The following is a 16,076-nucleotide window of genomic DNA, read 5'->3' as shown; positions in this document are numbered from 1 at the left end:
CTACATTCCAATATACTCTTACTTTACAGTTATCACAATCTTCACCAACTTCACTTACATCAAAAAGAAAAAGAATTCCCCACACCAAAATAAACATAACATCATCACAACACTGAAGAGGTGGACAACTGACACACAGACCACCCCTCGTCCCTTCACCACACTAATATGAAACATATTCCTCATAATTGCTGCTTTCTTAAATTCTTCACAACTATTACATTCATAAAAAAAAATCCAGTCCATGTTTGCCCGTTACTTCTCTCGACTATCATCCTTATCTCAAATTCCTTGAGCCCCATGTTGGGCGAATAAAAATCATAGGAAGTTATCATGGATTTGGGGTAGGAGGTTTAAAGAAACCAATCTTCCAGCAGTATCGGACAATAAATGGCACAGAAACTATGGTAATGCTGAGTCGTACTGGAGCAATTTGTGAATAGCATATGCCAACAGAAATGTGCCTGTACCAGCAGCCCTTTTAGACTGCAGTGATGATTCACTGAAACCAAGTTTGAAGAGAACTGCAGTCATATCCACACCACTTGACACAGCCGGGTAGAAGATTCCTAGAGATACTAATGAAATTCCAACATGGAATGAAACTCCTACAGCACCATATTTTTTCAAAACTTTTTTCATCTGCTGGGATTTATTGAGTTTGTGTTCACTGCTGAGATCTGTGGCTGCCTTTTCAGGGGATCCACCCCCATCCTTGGCCGAGCTGCCGGCGGCGGCCCGCAGCGCCAGCAGAGGGGCCGGCGGGCTGAGGGGGGGGCCGACCCGGCGGGGGCGGGGGGGCAGCAGCGGCGGCGGCGGCGGTCGGCGATGAGCGGGGAGGCGGCGGCGGCGGCACTTGCGGCCGTGCGGGCTGTCGCGGAGCGCGGGCGGTGCGCGGCTCTGCCCGGTCACGCAGGGCGGACAGAGCGGGGGCCCGCGGGGCCGCGGGCCCGGGCGCAGCAGCAGGCGGAACATGGCAGCGCCCGGTGCGCGCGGGCGGGCGCCCAAACCGGAGAAACGCAGCAGCCGGCGGCCGGGCGGGCGGGCGGCTGCCCGGAGCTGACAGCGGGGCGGGCGGCGGCGCTGGCGGCAATCATACGGCACCAACAATTGACCAGTCATAACATTTTCTAACAGTGACTGAGTAAATGGTGCATGTAATCCATATGTAGTCACAGTCTTTCTTAATTCTTTAATTAGGTCCCAGTGGAAGGCATTATATTCATTTGGACCGTTGGGTCGCACCTGTATCGGGAAAGCCATTCCTACCGGGTCCCCCGTCCTTTAGCGCTTCCCGGCGCACTAGCTCCCATCGTTCCCGCGGGTCGAAAGCTCGGGCCCCCAGGGAGGCATTATCGGGGGCAGGCAAGGCAGGAGCCGAGGGAGTCAGCGGGGAGGGGGTCTGCGGCGGCGGTCCGCGGCCCTCTTCCTTGTCATCCCCCAGGTCTATCAAATTGCACTGCTCTGGTGACCTTGCAGGCTCTGATCTCGGTTCGGCTGCTTTTATTGCCTGGGCAGCGGCGTTCTGTACTTCCTTTTCTGCCTGCCACGATCTTAAAGTCTCTGTCACCAGCCGCCACGTAGTCATCACCTCAGCAGCATTAGTATCTCCACTGGATGCTGCTTCCCATATTTTTTCCCCCGCTTGGTCCAAGTTTTTACATCAAATATTGTAGAAGCCATTGAGGGGAGTCCTTGTTTTCGCAAAAATTTCAATAATAGCTTTAACTTAACGGATCATATTTTACTCCCCTTTCTATTAGGAGTTGCTTTAGTAATTTCACTATATCCTCTTCCTCTGCCGAAAGGCTAGCTCTCATGATCAATGCTCAGCCGCTCACCTGTCCTTCAGGTGATGTCCCAGGGTTGAAGCTGCAGTCCAGCTGCGAGCTTGACTCGTTCTGCTGGGTTCCCTTCAGACGCTTGTGCAGCGCTGCTCCTTCCTGATCACGTCGGGGTCACCATTTGAAGGGATGCAAGACACAGACTCCTGCTGGCTCTTCAACAGGAGACCTTTATTGCCATTTTTCGCCACTACATATACTTTCCCCGTAGCCCCACGTGCTGTCCACCTGCCCGATCTGTCATACAATTGGTTAGAGACCCTCAGACACGTGCCTTGAGCCAGCCAGCAATTGGCCACTGCTCAAAGCCCATCTTAACACTGTAGCCAATTTACTTTATCTCGTCCTTGCTCAAGTTTTTGGTTCTGCTGCTGTTTCCTCATTATCTCTAACTCAGGGATGTGTGAAACAGCACAAAGCTCCCTGTGAATTCCTTTCCAACAGATAGAAGGCTTTGCATCTCAGAGGGGCTTAGAGCATGTAATTATTATATATCCCAGGGTAAAAATTCCTTTGCATAAGAATGCAATGAAGCTCTACTCAGACACTCACCACAGGAGAAGTCCTTTTCATTCCCATTCATTCTGGCCCTGATGCAGTGAAGCACTGAATTCATGTAGCTCCTCTGGGAAGTTAAGCAGGCATTTAAGTGCATTTCTGTGGGATATGTGTTTTCATGAATTAGGGCCCCCGACACAACCCATTTTCCACTGTGTGAATTATTTCAGAAAAAATATGAAAAAAGTGAGGGTTAATGAATCAAGGTAATGAATTATAACTTGTTGTGGTTTAGCCCGGCTGGCAGCTAAACACCACACAGCCGTTCACTCACCCTCCCCCCTCCCTCTCTGGGATGGGGGAGAGAAACGGGAAAGTGAAGCCTGTGAGTTGAGATAAAGACAGTTTATTAAGACAGGGAAATAATAATAATAATAATAATAATAATAATAATAATAATAATAATAATAATAATAATAATAATGGTATTATTAATAATAATGTGTACGAAACAAGTGATGCACAATGCAATTGCTCACCACCATTGACCGATGCCCAGCCTATCCCCGAGCAGCCGGCCCCTCCCCCACCCCGGCTAGCCACCCCTATATATTGTTCAGCATGACGTCAGATGGGATGGAATACCCCTTTGGCCAGTTTGGGTCAGCTGTCCTGGGTCTGTCCCCTCCCAGCTCTTGCTGCACCCCTAGCCTGCTCACTAGCAGGACAGAGCGAGAAGCTGAGAAGTCCTTGGCTTGGTGTAAGCACTGCTCTGCAACAATTAAAACATCAGCATGTTATCAGCGCTCTTCTCATCCTAATCCAAAACATAGCACCCTACCAGCTACTAGGAGGAAAATTAACTCTGTCCTAGCTGAAACCAGGACAGATATCCACCCCTTATTCCATACCATTTATGTCATGCTCAGGTTACACTCTTTCCAATATGTTCTAATTAGTCACCATTTTCATCTATGGTATATAGCAACCATGGTAGTGATGACATACAGTACTATATGATAATTAACATACTACAATTCAACTCATGGGCTATTCTCACCCAGTATTAAATCCCCTTGAGGTACACACCGGACCTCCCCATTCTTTTGCATCACCCACCAAGTGCATCGAGGTCCCTGAGCAAAAGCAATCCCACGAAAGGGTTTGCCTTTTCCTGAGGCAGGAGTAGCCCAGACTGTCTTACCCAGCATGTTTCTTACGTGCACTACAGGAACTTTATCCCCTTCTACAGTGCGTAACAGGTTTGATTGGGCAGGTCCAGCTCGGTTGGCAGATCCTCTAGTATTGACTAACCAGGTGGCCTTTGCCAAAGTGTTTCCCAATTTTTGAATGTCCCAGCACCCATTGCTTTCAGTGTAGTCTTTAACAGTCCATTGTATCATTCAACTTTCCCGGAGGCTGGTGCATGATAGGGGATGTGATACACCCACTCAATACCATGTTCTTTGGCCCAAGTGTCTATGAGGTTGTTTCGGAAATGAGTCCCATTGTCTGACTCAATTCTTTCTGGGGTGCCATGTCACCATAGGACTTGCTTTTCAAGGCCCAGGATAGTGTTCCGGGCGGTGGCATGGGGCACAGGATATGTTTCCAGCCATCCGGTGGTTGCTTCCACCATTGTAAGTACGTGGAGATTGCCGTTGCGGGTTTGGGGGAGTGTGATGTAATCAATCTGCCAGGCCTCTCCATATTTGTATTTCAGCCATCGTCCTCCATACCAAAGAGGCTTTGACCATTTGGCTTGCTTGATTGCAGCACATGTTTCACAATCATGAATAACCTGTGCTATAGTGTCCCTGGTCAGGTCCACCCCTTGGTCACGAGCCCATCTGTATGTTGCATCTCTACCTTGATGGCCTGAGGTGTCATGGGCCCATCGGGCTATAAATAATTCACCTTTATGTTGCCAGTCCAGGTCCACCTGAGCCGCTTCAATCTTAGCAGCCTGATCCACCTGCTGGTTGTTTTGATGTTCTTCAGTGGCCCGATTCTTGGGCACATGAGCATCTACATGGCGTACCTTTACAACCAGGTTCTCTACCCGGGCAGCAATATCTTGCCACAATGCAGCAGCCCAGATGGGTTTGCCCCTGCGTTCCCAGTTGTTCTGCTTCCATTGCTGTAGCCACCCCCACAGGGCATTTGCTACCATCCATGAATCAGTATAGAGATAGAGAACTGGCCACTTTTCTCGTTCAGCAATATCTAAGGCCAGCTGAACGGCTTTCACTTCTGCAAACTGACTCGATTCACCTTCTCCCTCAGCAGCTTCTGCAACTCGTCGTGTAGGACTCCATACAGCAGCTTTCCATCTCCGATGCTTTCCCACAATACGACAGGACCCATCAGTGAACAGGGCATACTGCTTCTCATTTTCTGGTAGCTTGTTGTACAGTGGGGCTTCTTCAGCACGGACCACCTCCTCCTCTGATGATATCCCAAAGTACTTGCCTTCTGGCCAGTCCATAATCACTTCCAGGATTCCTGGGCGACTGGGGTTTCCTATTCAAGCCCCCTGAGTAATCAGTGCAACCCACTTGCTCCATGTAGCATCAGTTGCATGATGTGTAGAGGGGACCCTTCCTTTGAACATCCAACCCAGTACCGGCAGTCGGGGTGCCAGGAGGAGCTGCGCTTCAGTACCGACCACTTCTGAAGCAGATCAAACTCCCTCATATGCTGCCAATATCTCCTTTTCGGTTGGAGTATAGCGGGCCTCAGATCCTCTGTATCCCCGACTCCAAAACCCCAGGGGTCGACCTCGAGTTTCCCCAGGTTCTTTCTGCCAGAGGCTCCAGGTGGGACCATTCTCCCCGGCTGCGGTGTAGAGCACATTCTTTACATCTGCTCCTGCTCGGACTGGCCCAAGGGCTACTGCATGAACTATTTCCTGTTAATTTGTTCAAAGGCTTGTTGTTGCTCAGGGCCCCATTCAAAAGCATTTTTCTTACGAGTTACTTGGTGGAGTGGGTTTACAATCAGACTGTAATTTGGAATATGCATTCTCCAAAACCCCACGACACCTAGGAAAGTTTGTGTTTCCTTTTTGCTAGTTGGTGGAGACATAGCTGTTATTTTGTTGATCACATCCATTGGGATTTGACGACGTCCATCTTGCCATTTTATTCCTAAAAACTGGATCTCTCGTGCAGGTCCTTTGACTTTATTTTGTTTTATGGCAAAACCGGCCTTCAGAAGGATTTGGAATATTTTCTTCCCTTTCTCGAAAACTTCCTCTGCAGTGTCACCCCACACAATGATGTCATCGATGTACTGCAGGTGTTCAGGAGCCTCCCCCTACTCCAGCGCAGACTGGATCAGTCCATGGCAAATGGTAGGGCTATGTTTCCACCCCTGGGGCAGCCGATTCCAAGTATATTGGACTCCCCTCCAAGTGAAAGGAAACCTTGGCCTGCACTCTGCTGCTAGAGGGATGGAGAAAAATGCATTAGCAATATCAATTGTGGCATACCACTTGTCTGCCTTTGATTCCAGTTCGTACTGGAGTTCTAGCATGTCCGGCACTGCAGCACTCAGTGGTGGCGTGACTTCGTTCAGGCCACGATAGTCCACTGTTAGTCTCCACTCGCCATTAGACTTTCGCGCTGGCCATATGGGACTATTAAAAGGTGAATGACTCTTGCTGATCACTCCTTGGCTCTCTAGTTGACGGATTAGCTTATGGATGGGAATCAGGGAGTCTCGGTTGGTGCGATATTGCCGCCGGTGCACAGTTGTGGTAGCGATTGGCACTTGCTGTTCTTCAAACCTCAGCAACCCCACAACAGAAGGGTCCTCTGAGAGACGGGATATTTACAGTTAGATGGAAATCTCTGATCCACATACCTGAATGAAGCTGTCTAGAGCTGTATGAGGTGCCAAAGTGTATTGCAGCAGCTCAGAATCCAAAAGACATCTCCCATATGGTACCCGATATCTGTCAGCCCCACATGGATGCTTCAAACACCTCATCTAGGCCAAAGCACCTCTGTTTGTCATACAGTGCTTTCGTACCTTATTTAGGGCTTGATACAGTGTTTACTAAATTTAATAAGAGTGTTTTCATTGCTCCCTGAGGGTTTCTTATTACAAGCTCTGGTCATCTATCTTGTCTTATGTTGAAGAACGGCCAGTGGAGAACACCTAACGCATTATGGGGCAGAGGGAAGAGAGAAGGCAGAATGGAGAGCAAGCACTCTCAGTATGGTCTCTAATTTCTTAAATCAGTGCTGGGTACTTCTGTAGACAGAGCAGCTAAAAGTAAAATTCAGTGGAGCAGAAACAATGTGTGTATGGGTAACGGAGTAAGGCTCCATGAACAACCCTCAAGCTGAGCCCATTTCAGTGAGAAAGGCTGAACTGATCACAGTAGGTGATGTATAGAGACCCATAAACCTAACATTAGGGACCCATTGTCGATGGCTGATGGAAAGGTTCAAACTGGAAGTACAGGTTAAGCAGCAGGGAAAATGTAATCAATCACTGAAACAGCTTCTTAGGTGTGGGAAAATCTCTGACTTACCAAGTTGAATTTTGAAGTGGCCTTCCACTTCTGTGAAGCCAGTGTCTGTTAATGCCACCCTGCTCTTCTTGAAGTCAGCCTTTACATCAAGAACTGCTTGATTTCTGGAAAATGTGATACTTCTGATCAGGGTGTTAAAACCAGGTGAACCTCCACTATGACACCAGGCTCGGCAGTTCCTCCTGGTGTTCAAATCTATGGCTGCATGAACATCTGGAAGGACAGCACAGGGCCTCAAGAGAGCATGAAGAGAGGATGTGCTCATGGAGACATGGGAATCAGGCTTTAAGACTAAGGATTTTCCTCTTTCGGGATACAGCATAACATGCAATGAGCAATAATATGTGGTAGAGAGAATAAACAGGGATTGTGGGAGTGTGGCCATGGGGGTCGACAAGCCCCATGGTTGGTGATAACATCGGACTCTTAACAATGAGACCATCAGGAATGTAAAGAGTTTAGAGGGAACAAAGAGGGTGATTCAGGAGACACCTTGTTGTCTCGGGTTGCTTGTTCTCCAGCCGTTAAGGCATGGAAGTTGCTGGGTGTTTGCTGTTGCCGGGCAAAGTTGTTGACCAATGAATAGTTAGTGGAAAAGTACTGCTGTGGGGCAAATGGTATAAGAAGGGAGCCTGTCCTCGATAAATGATAATGAAGTTATGTCCTCAGTATGAGAGATGAAGTTAGGCCCTCAGTAAGAGATGTTATAAATTAGTTTTGGTAGAAATCATTCCCGACACATCGTGGGTAGGGTAGATCGAATTTCAATTTATTTGAGCAATTCAGCAAGCAGCAATAAGTAAAACAGTGCTGGGCGGCCGGGGAGTCTCGTGCTCCGCCAACGGCGCACACCTAAGCTCGCCAGAGTCTCGATTTATAGCCTAGTAGTTCCGGGTTTAGTAGCACATCCTGGTGTCTTCTACGACTGCGCGGCCTGTTGCTAGGGGGTCTTCATCAGTCCTCTGGTGGTCGTGGGGATGAAGATCGTCGTCTTCCTCTGCGTTGGGGTCATGACTTTGCTGCAGTATGTGTGTTCTCATGCGAGGGGGAATGCCATTTTGCCCTTATTTGGAGCTGGTTTCTACTGCAATTGTTAACATAACAGGAAGTTCCCATACTTGTTTTTTTTTCCTTCAACAGGATATTGGGGGTATAAGCAGTCAACCGTTGAAACCCCCCTATCAGCAACATTTAATGAACAAACAAGGCTTTACCCATTACAATCCCCCCTTTTTCTCTGTATCATTTTGTTCATTAAATCTATTTAGTTCTAATTGACTCAGGATTAATGTTTCCTCTAGTATGGGCCTATCATTTATTGATTTGTACTTTGTCCTCATAAGCATCTGATGAGCAGCCTCCAATCTACCTTTAACAATAGCTATGACTTTGTTAAGGATACAAGGACCAAATGTCAGTCCTAGGGTTAATAAAATCAGCGGGCCAACTATTGTTGACAACAGAGTGGTGAGCCATGGCGAGTGATTATACCAGGACTCGTACCAGCTTTGCTGGGCCTCCCGCTCTCTTTTTCTCCTTTCCAATCCTTCTCTAAGTTTGGTCATGGTATCCCTCACAATCCCAGTATGATCAGCATATACACAACATTCCTCCCTGAGTGCGGCGCACAATCCTCCTTGTTGTAAATACAATAAATCTAGTCCTCTGCGATTCTGTAATACCACTTCGGATAACCATCTCATAGATTTTTCTAAAGCACTGATAGATTTTTCAATTCTGGCTAAATCTTCATCCACAGCTGCTCTCAGGGAGGTGATCTCTCTTCCTTGTTTGATTAGCAAAGCAACTCCTGTGCCTACCCCTGCACCCCCCCCAAAAACCATTAGGGTAGCCACTGTCAGTGTGGAAATTGGTTCCCGTTTTGTCAAATGGTGTTCTTGATTGATCTGATTGTCATACATAAAATTCTCTGGGTGGTAGACTATCTTTGGGATGATTATTACTTGAACACAGAATTCTACAGACCCATTGAACAAGTCCAGGGATAAACAAGGGGTAACTCCTATCTTTGAGCATACCCACCTAGCATCCTTCGCTGGTAATAACCATTCTGCCGGTTTCTTTATACTTCCGATGTTAGTTTGATTTGCACACAAGTGCATTTTATTGGGTGGGACTTGTCCCACACATCTCCCCTTCCCAGTCACTTGGGTCAGCGTTATGCCCTGACCCTCTTTCCCCCATGTACATTGTGAGGGATTGGATCCATTTACCCATCGGGCCTTCTCATTGATCCCCCACAGCTTCGTAAAAGGGCGGCCTTACCCCATAACAAAGCCAGCACCGCTCAGTCAGGTTAGGGTTGGTAGCATTTAACAGCTGGTAGCTTACTTGCATCAATTTCCACAGGGCCCCTTCCTGGGTTCGAGCTGGGGCAGAGGTAGAAACCTATTTGGTTCAGACACGGGCTTATGGGTGCCAGTTGACAAAGGGATGTGAGAAAACTTGGTGCACCCGCCGTAGTTACTTGGTTAATGATAACTTGGTCTTCCCACCTAATTAAACTCCACTTAAAGGGCTGGTGCGAATATCCCTGGTCGGCCCCAGCCGGACAGGGGATAGTCAATAGGAGAGGTAGCGCCAACATACACCAGAAGGGCAACGTCCTTTTATAATTCTGGGGAGGCGGCTTCGAGTTATGGTGGGTACTAGGGCGGTTTATTCGGCCAGACTCCATCATCTCAAATAGGGGTGGGTACCAAATAACTCTCCTCACTGTTGTACTCCTCTGCCTCGCCAGCCTACTTGGTTGCCTCAAGCAGCGGGGTTCACTTTCTTCACGGCAGCAAGGGTAATCTTCAGGGGCCTAGGTACCGATTTCCCTCTTCCAGCCACTCCCAGTCCCAGTTACTCACTCCTCCTTAGGCGCGTTACCCTTCTGATGTATGGGTCTGGGTACATTAAAGAATTTCCCTTCCCCTACTTCCCGGTTTTGTTTACAGTGAACCTATTATTCCTTAGAGAAGGTTACCGATCATACGATTACGAATTCACTCATCAGTCCCTTTTCGCATGGTCAGCCTCAAGTCTCCGGGTCGGCTGGTCACTCTCCACCGTTCCTCCGGTATTGGTCCTTTAACTCGGCTGGCGTGAGTCCATCCTTTCTCGGCTGTCCAGACAGCTGTGTCTGTGGTAAGTAGAACAAGGTAGGGTCCTTCCCAATGAGGAGTTAAAGAGGTCTCTTTCCAGGATTTTATCAGAACCTGGTCTCCTGGTTTGATCCTGTGTATGGCCATCTCTAGAGGGGGGGGGCGTTGTACTACTCCTTTTGCTGCCCGATCCCCCTTATATTGTGAGGTGACAATACCCTCAGTTCACCCTCAAAGGTGATTTTATGCGTTTCTTCCACCAAGAGCGCAGCCGCGACCACTGCCTGGAGACAGGTGGGCCATCCCCTACTCACGGGGTCCAAAAGTTTAGAAAGATATCCCACGGGTTTCTTTTTCCCTGCCCAGTCTTGAGTTAAGACCCCGAATGCTGTCCTGCATTCCCTTTTTAAAGGACATGCCCAAAACACATCTTTTAGGTCTATGACACTATACCATTTCTGCGCTGGGGACAGCTGACAGCAAGGTATGTGGGTTAGCTACTACAGGAAATCTGGTTATTGTTCTTTTGTTGACCTCCCTCAAGTCTTGGACTAGCCGATAAGAGCCATCAGATTTCTTGATAGGTAATATAGGAGTGTTATGAGGTGACATGCAAGTCTCCAGTAATCCCTGTTGTAGTAGCCTCTCGATTACTGGTTGCAGCCCCTCCCTGCCTTCTTGAGACATTGGGTATTGTTTTACCCTGATAGGAGTCTCGGGATTCCTGATAGTGACTTCAAAGGGACTAATATCTAAACGGCCTACTGATTCGGGAGAATACCACACCTCAGGGTTTATTTTTGCCTCGTCCTCTACCATGAGGGCATATAATTTAACCTCAATTCCTTTATTTTTCACCTCCAAATTAATTTTTAGCTTAACCATTAAGTCTCTTCCCAACAGGTTATATTCAGCTTCTGGTACTAATAAGAAGGATCCTGTGCAACTTTGGGCTGGGGTCTCTATTTTCACCCCCTTTATTACTGAGACCCTAAAGGGCTCTCCTTTGGCTCCTATCACCTGTAATTTCTCCGAGGAAGGTTGACATCCCCGGGGTACCATTTGGACAGTCGATCTTTCTGCCCCAGAGTCCACAAGGAACTCCACTTGATGCTGGGGACCTAACTTCAATTTTATCAAGGGCTCCGTTATACCAGAAGTCCCCAGTAGATGGAGCCCCTGACTCCCCTATTCTTTTTTAAACATTCGCTCATCTTGTAAGCGTTTTCTGCAGTCCTTTTTCATGTGTCCCTTCTTTTGGCAATAAAAACATTCTATCTGTCTTAGATCCCTCTGATCACTCTGGCTCCTCGGAGGTCTTTTTCGTGGTAGCGGAACACCCTTCGGGCGAGGGGGGGGCCCTTTTTGTCCTTCCCGGACTGCTGCCACTAGAATCCTGGCCTGCCTTTTATGAATCTCTTCTTCTCTTCGCACATATACCTTCTGAGCTTCTCTCAGCAGTTCATCCATCCCTCTATCCTGCCAATCCTCTAATTTTTCTAATTTCCGCCTGATATCCCCCCCATGATTTTGCCACAAATTGCGTTTTTAACAAGGCCTGTCCCACTGGTGTACCGGGGTCCAGTCCCGAATAAAGCTGGAGGTTCTTCCTTAATCTCTCCAGCCATTCTGTGGGAGTTTCATCCTTCTTCTGATGTTCACTAAAGACTTTATTTATATTTTGTCCTCTAGGGACTGACTCCCTTATACCTTGTACAATAATAGTCCTTAAATCCTGCATATGACCCCTATCTTGTTCATTTTGGTTATTCCAGTTAGGCCTCTGTAGGGGCCATTTAAGATCTCCCGCAGGACCCTGCTGGTGTTACTGGTCCCAGATTCGCATTCCAGCCCTCCGGATCATATTCCTCTCTTCTGCAGTGAATAATATACCTAAAACGGCCTGGAGTTCTTCCCAGGTGTAAACATTAGACCCCAAGAACTGGTCTACTCGCTCAGAGACTCCAAGAGGATCTTCTAAGAGATTTCCCATTTCCTTCTTGAATTCTCTGACGTCTCCCGTATTTAGGGGGATGGAGACGTATCCCATACCGGGTTGGGGCCCTCCCATTGCAACCTCTCTTAGGGGATATAGTCTACCCTCACCCTCTCGATTTCTAGTTTGGCTCTGAGTTACCCGTCTAGTTCCCCGAGGGGTGTCCGTGGCCGAATCAGAGTCACTATGGTAGCCCGGAGCCGTGGGGGGGGCTGGAGGTGAGGGAGGAGGGGGTATATAAGGGGGGGGGGGGTGAAAGTGGGACTTCTTCCTCATTCCGTTCATTCTTTTTCCTCCCCCCTTTTTCTCTTAATGGGTATAAGTTGGCTCGGGTCTCAGATCCTATCCATAGGTGTGCATACTCACTCTCCTCTAGGCTGAAAGGCTCCTTTGAATTCACATAAAGGTTTAGAGCCTGACAGATCCATTCCTCAAAGGACCCAAACACGGGCCAATATAACGGGTGAGCCCCTAATTTGCTTCCCACCCCAGACTTCCATACAATAATGTATCATCTTAACTTTATCCTTACCCCGCCTAGAGGGGTAATTGTTCCAATTTTTAATCATTAACCCTAACGGGCTTTCCGGTGGTATCGGGGGCAACCTAGCCTTGGGTTCCGACCCACCCATGGGACCAGAAGACTTGCTCTTCTTCTGTCCCATCTTCCAGAGTGCCTTCACACACACACACGGTCTTCACCTCCCGTTCGTGGCCCAGTCCCTCGCGGGAGGTGGGAACCGCACTACCAGGGAGTCCGCACTCGCTTCGTCCTCGATTGGACGTCTCACACAGGCACACTCTGGGCTTCCCAACCCCAACCGAACGGATAACCGGCCTATACTTACTCACTCCTGAGTCTTCGTTCGGAGCTTCGTGCACAAAGATTAAGGGGTTACCGGTTGTTTATTTACTTATCGCTGGAACTTTAGGTTCGTCGGTAGGGGTGCGTTGGCTTGGGGACCTCCAGACAGGGACCGCAAAATCAGCGGGGCGCGCCTCCCCTGGGAGGGATCCAGCCAAGCTACCACTATCCGAGTCACGGCACCAATTTGTTATAAATTAGTTTTGGTAGAAATCATTCCCGACACATCGTGGGTAGGGTAGATCGAATTCAATTTATTTGAGCAATTCAGCAAGCAGCAATAAGTAAAACAGCGCTGGGCGGCCGGGGAGTCTCCTGCTCCGCCAACGGCGCGCACCTAAGCACACCAGAGTCTCGATTTATAGTCTTGTGGTTCCGGGTTTTTAGTGGCACATCCTGGTGTCTTCTTACACTGCAAGGCCTGTTGCTAGGGGGTCTTCGTCAGTCCTCTGGTGGTCGTGAGGATGAAGATCATCGTCTTCCTCTGCGTTGGGGTCGTGACTTTGCTGCGGTGTGTGTGTTCCCATGCAAGGAGAAATGCCATTTTGCCCTTATTTGGAGCTGGTTTCTATTGCAATTGTTAACATAACAGGAAGTTCCCATACTTGTTTTTTTTCCTTCAACAGGATATTGGGGGTATAAGCAGTCAACCGTTGAAACTGCCCTATCAGCAACATTTAATGAACAAACAAAGCTTTACCCATTACAGATCATATGTAATTCAATGCCCTTAATGTAAGCCATATTGCTGTGACACATTAATTCATTTTTGTTTCAAGAGAAACATTCCCTGCCATCATCAACCACAAGTGTCTCAACTATTTAAGCCACCATATAAAAGTATCATGCAAATTTACCTCTCCAGGCACAAAACTTGCTGAGCGATCTCAACACATGATGGTTGATGCTAATGAAAACAAAGAAGTAATAATGCTTTACTCTTACAACACCATAATCTGCTAGGTATTTGGACACTTGCAATTTCTCAATGCTGGTCTGTGGCGTAATGACCACACCGAGGCCAGGGTTCTTTAAGGAGAAATAACTTCAACTACTTTATTGAGAACAGGCTCCCTTCTTATACCATTAGCTCTATGGCAGTACTTTTCCACTAACTATTCATTGGTCAACAACTTTGCCCAGCAACAGTAAACACCCAGCAACTTCCATGTCTTAAGGGCTGGAGAACAAGCAGTGAGAGACAGCAAGGCGTCTCCTGAATCACCCTTCTTTGTTCCTTCTAAACGCTACATTCCTGATGGCCTCATCGTTAAGAGTCCGATGTTATCACCAACCATGGGGCTTGTCGACCCCCATGGCCACACTCCCACATCTCCCCCTTCTTTATTAACAAAGAAAGCATGATTAACACAAACAAAGAAAACACAATTAACACAAGTTAAAACACAGAGAAAAACTAGCAGGCTGTCCTGGTTTCAGTTAGGACAGAGTTAAATTTCCTCCTAGTAGCTGGTAGGGTGCTATGTTTTGGATTAGGATGAGAAGAGCGCTGATAACATGCTGATGTTTTAATTGTTGTAAAGCAGTGCTTACACCAAGCCAAGGACTTTTCAGCTTCTCCCTCTGTCCTGCTAGCGAGCAGGCTAGGGATGCAGCAGGAGCTGGGAGGGGACAGACCCAGGACAGCTGACCCAAACTGGCCAAAGGGGTATTCCATACCATCTGACGTCATGCTGAACAATATATAGGGGTGGCTAGCCGGGGTGGAGGGGGGGCCGGCTGCTCGGGGATAGGCTGGGCATCGGTCAACGGGTGGTGAGCAATTGCACTGTGCATCACTTATTTCATACACATTATTACTATTAATACTATTATTATTATTATTATTGTTATTATTTTTCCTGTCTTAATAAACTGTCTTTATCTCAACTCACAGGCTTCACTTTCCCGTTTCTCTCCCCCATCCCGGAGAGGGAGGGGGGAGGGTGAGCGAACGGCTGTGTGGTGTTTGACTGCCAGCCGGGCTAAACCACAACAGTCCATTTGGCGCCCAATGTGGGGCTCGAAGGGTTGAGATATCGACAGATTTGACCAGAGTGTGTTAAACTAAAATTGGTATAAGTATTGGACCTGCTTAATAGTTGCTAGTCACAATGTTGATTGCCTTAATCTCAAGTCTGCTGTGCCTGTTTCCCAAATTGAGTTTTATAGCACGTTACTTTCTGTATGTGCTCCCTGTCGTGCTGTTTATCCTTTCCGGGCCCTGGTTTAAGATTGTTATGGTACTGTGTGGTGTAACGATGGCTTATGAAATGATGAGATTTCTGGTCATGACTCTAACCTGGTATTTGTACTCAGCACTGTCGTCGACTCCATACTTCGGAAACCATATCTCAGAAACTATTAGCAATTACACCTATTGCCTTTTTTCGTCAGGGAGTCAATCTGTGGAGGGGACAGGGGAAGATATTTTTTCCTACCTGTTCACTCTCCCTTCCTCCTTCACCAACCTCTTATCCCCCGAGCTAGTTACGGTAGCTCTCCAAGATGTTGAATATCCTTGGGATACTCAGACCAGCATGTTCTTGTTGTTATGTCTCCTGAATGCGCTTCAGGTTTTGTTGAAGGTTAAACAACTACTTAGGAATCTCATCCGGAGATCTGTCTTGAGGCGGGATAGTTGCGAGTGGCAGGGAGTGTGGGAGGATATGGGCAGGTTTCTAGGGCAGTGGGCACCTCCAGTGTTTTGGACATTCACCCCTGAACAACTGCAAAATCCTAAAAAACTGGTAGAATGCTTGAAAAAAAGGTGTCATGACTCTGGCAGTTCCAAAGTGACACAAATCACTGTGGCGTGCTGGGGTCTGGCTTGTGCCTATCGAGCTGCAATTGATGCTACTATCAACCTAGTGACAGACCCTGCAGCCGTTCCAGTCCCGACTCCTGCAGCCATTCCAGCTCCAGCTCCTGCAGTCGGTCCAGCTCCAGCTCCCGCAGCCGTTCCAGCTCCAGCTCCCGCAGCCGTTCCGGCTCCAGCTCCTGCAGCCGTTCCAGCTCCTGCAGCTGTTCCAGTTCCAGCTCCTGCAGCTGTTCCATTTCCAGCTCCCGCAGCCACTCCATCCCCTGCAGCCGCTCCAGCTCCTGCAGCCGCTCCCACTACTGTGGCTGGGTCAGAGAAACGAACTGTAGCAGTGCAAGTTGCCCCTGCAGAGGGTATTCCAACCCCTGTGGCAGGCCCTGTGGCTGGGTCGGAGAAGCG

The 16,076-nt window shown here is 48.2% G+C and overlaps 1 long non-coding RNA gene across 1 annotated transcript; it reads right to left on the bottom strand.

The window, feature by feature from the left end:
• Positions 1 to 9,916: 9,916 nt before the first annotated feature.
• On the bottom strand, positions 9,917 to 13,189 carry LOC121062417. The gene is made up of 2 exons (XR_005815546.1): positions 12,840 to 13,189; positions 9,917 to 10,033 (listed from the first exon to the last, which is right to left on the bottom strand). It is a non-coding gene; the product is annotated as an uncharacterized LOC121062417 (long non-coding RNA).
• Between the last annotated feature and the right edge of the window lie 2,887 nt (positions 13,190 to 16,076).

The sequence above is a fragment of the Cygnus olor genome, chromosome W (genome assembly GCF_009769625.2).
Source record: "Cygnus olor isolate bCygOlo1 chromosome W, bCygOlo1.pri.v2, whole genome shotgun sequence".
Taxonomy (NCBI): Eukaryota; Metazoa; Chordata; class Aves; order Anseriformes; family Anatidae; genus Cygnus; species Cygnus olor.
This window is presented reverse-complemented; position numbering and strand designations above follow the sequence as displayed.